Raw genomic sequence first — 2,654 nt, 5'->3', positions numbered from 1 at the left:
AGGCACCCTCTGCCTAACACATACCAAAATTCCAGACTCCCAGAAAGAAGCAGGTGTTGAGCATAAACCATATTGTTTTTAGAAATGTTTTGGGCACAGTGAATCAACCTTATCAGTTCACTGTTGACTGGGAACACTCCAAGAGCCAAATTCCCAGATGCCAGACAAGGCCAAAGTTGCAAGTAGGCCTTTCTAAGGCTAGGTTTCAGGTCTGCTATGTTAACTCTTTTAGCACAGGACTAAAACTGCAATTAAAAAGCAGAGATTGTCAGACTGGATAAAAGAATAATACCCCACCACATGCTGTCTACAAAAGATGCATTTTAAATATAAAGACACAGATAGGCTCAAAATAAATGGATGGGAAAAGACATGTTATATAAATATAAGGAGGGGGACAGTTCATAATAATTCGTAAGGAAGACATAACAATTATAAATATGTATGCATCTAATAATAGAGCTTAAAGATACATGAAGCAAAAACTGCCAGAATTAAAGGAAGAAATAGACAAATCCACAATCATAGCTGGAGACTCTAATACAGCTCTCTCAGTAATTGATAGAATAAATAGATAAAAATTAGTAAGGACTTATAGAACACTATATCTGACAAACACAGAATACACATTTTTTTCCAAAAGAACATAATATGGCCACTGAGATACAACATATGCTTAGCCAATGGCTCAATATATTTCAAAAAATTTAAATGTTAAAGAATACGTCCTTTGACCACAATGGAATTAAATTAAAACCAGTAACAGTAACATACCTAGGAAAACATATTTGGAAATTAAACAACACATTTCTAAATAATCCATGCTTCAAAGAAGGAATTACAGGGGAAATTAGAAAGGATTTTGAATTGGATAATAATGAAAATACAATATATCAAAAGTTGTGGGATGCAGCTAAAGCAATGCTTAGAGGAAAATGTATAGTTTTTAATGCTTATATTATGAGAGAGAGAGAGAGAGAAAGAAAAACCTAAAATCAGTGATGCAAGTTTTCATCTTTAGAAGCTAGAAGAAGAACACCATGATCAACCCAAAGTAAGCAAAAGGAAGGAAATAGTAAAGAAAAGAGCAAAAATTAATCAAATAGAAAATAAACAGTGCTCCCTTCTGCAGCACATTTATTAAAATGGGAACAATACAAAGAAGATCAGCATAGCCCCTGCACAAGGATGACACACAAATTCATGAAGTGATCCACATTTTGGGAGAAATCCACCAAAGGCAAAAAATAAACATAGAGCAAATTAACAGAGCCAAAACTTGTTTGTTTGAAAGATTAGCAAAATTGATGAAATCCTAGGTAGATGGATAAAGAAAAATAGAGGGGTTCTCCGTACAAATTCTTTTTTAATTAATTTATTTTTATTTTTTATTGTGGTAACATTGGTTTATAATATTATATAAGTTTCAGGTGTACATCATTATATTTCAATTTCTGTGTAGATTACATCATGTTCATCACCCAAAGACTAATTACAATCCATCACCACACACATGTGCCTAATCTCCCTACAAATTCACATTAAAAAGATAAGGAAAATAACCAATGAGTCAGAGAAGACATCATAAATTAGAAAACACTCTGAGATGAATGAAAATGAAGACACTGCATAATAAAACTTATGGGATGCAGCTAAAGCATTGCTTAATGGGAAATTTATATCTATAGATGCCTACATTTAAACAAAAGAGAGATTTATCTCAAATCAATAACCTAAACTTCAACCTTAAGAAACTAGAAAAAGGAGAGCAAATTAAACACAAAGCAAGTAGAGGAAGAAAATAACAATGAATAGAGCAGAAAATGGAAAAGAGAATAGAAAAAAACCAATGAAACCAAAAGATGTTTCTTTAAAAAGATCAACAAAATTGGCAAAGTTTTAGCTGGACTGACCAAGAGAAAAGGATCAGTAAAATTGGGAATGAAAGAAGGGATATTACTACCCACCCTACATAAATAAAAAGGATCATAAGGAAATACTATGAATAACTATATGCCAACAAAATAGATAACTTAGGTGTAATAGACAAATTCCTAGAATGACACAAACCACCAAAATTGACTCAAGAATAATTTGAAACTCTGAATACACTTATAACAAGTAAAGAGATTGAATTAGTAATCAAAACCCATCCACAAAGAAAAGCCCAGGCCCAGACAGCTTCACCGGTGAATTCTATCAAACATTCAAAGAACAATTAATACCAATCCTTAACAAACTTTTCTAAAAAATAGAAAAGGAGGAAACACTTCAGAACTCAATCTATGAGGCCAGTATTACCCTGATACCAAAACCAGACGGAAATATCACAAGAAAAGAAAACTGCATACCAGTACCTCTTATGAATACAGATGCAAAGATTCTCATTAAAATACGAACAAACTGAATCTAGCAGCATGTAAAAATTATTAGACACACCATGACCAAGTAGGATTTATCCCAAGAATGCAAGGTTGGCTTAACATATAAAATACAATCAATATAATACACCATATCATTAGAATAAATAGCAAAAATCACATGATCATCTCAATAGGTACAGAAAAAGCATTTGACAAAATTCAAAATCCCTTCATGATAAAAACACTCAAAAACTAAGCATATAGTTCCTCAATCTGATAAAGGGCATCTAC

At 32.4% G+C, this 2,654-nt stretch overlaps 1 non-coding gene across 1 annotated transcript; it reads left to right on the top strand.

Annotated features, from left to right (window-relative positions):
* Positions 1-1,116: 1,116 nt before the first annotated feature.
* On the top strand, positions 1,117-1,223 carry LOC139074988 (U6 spliceosomal RNA). The gene has a single exon (XR_011525003.1). It is a non-coding gene; the product is annotated as a U6 spliceosomal RNA (small nuclear RNA).
* Positions 1,224-2,654: the final 1,431 nt, after the last annotated feature.

The sequence above is a fragment of the Equus przewalskii genome, chromosome 12, assembly GCF_037783145.1.
Source record: "Equus przewalskii isolate Varuska chromosome 12, EquPr2, whole genome shotgun sequence".
Classification (NCBI taxonomy): Eukaryota; Metazoa; Chordata; class Mammalia; order Perissodactyla; family Equidae; genus Equus; species Equus przewalskii.
The sequence above is the reverse complement of the archived record's forward strand: the minus strand, read 5'-3'. Positions and strand labels throughout refer to the sequence as shown.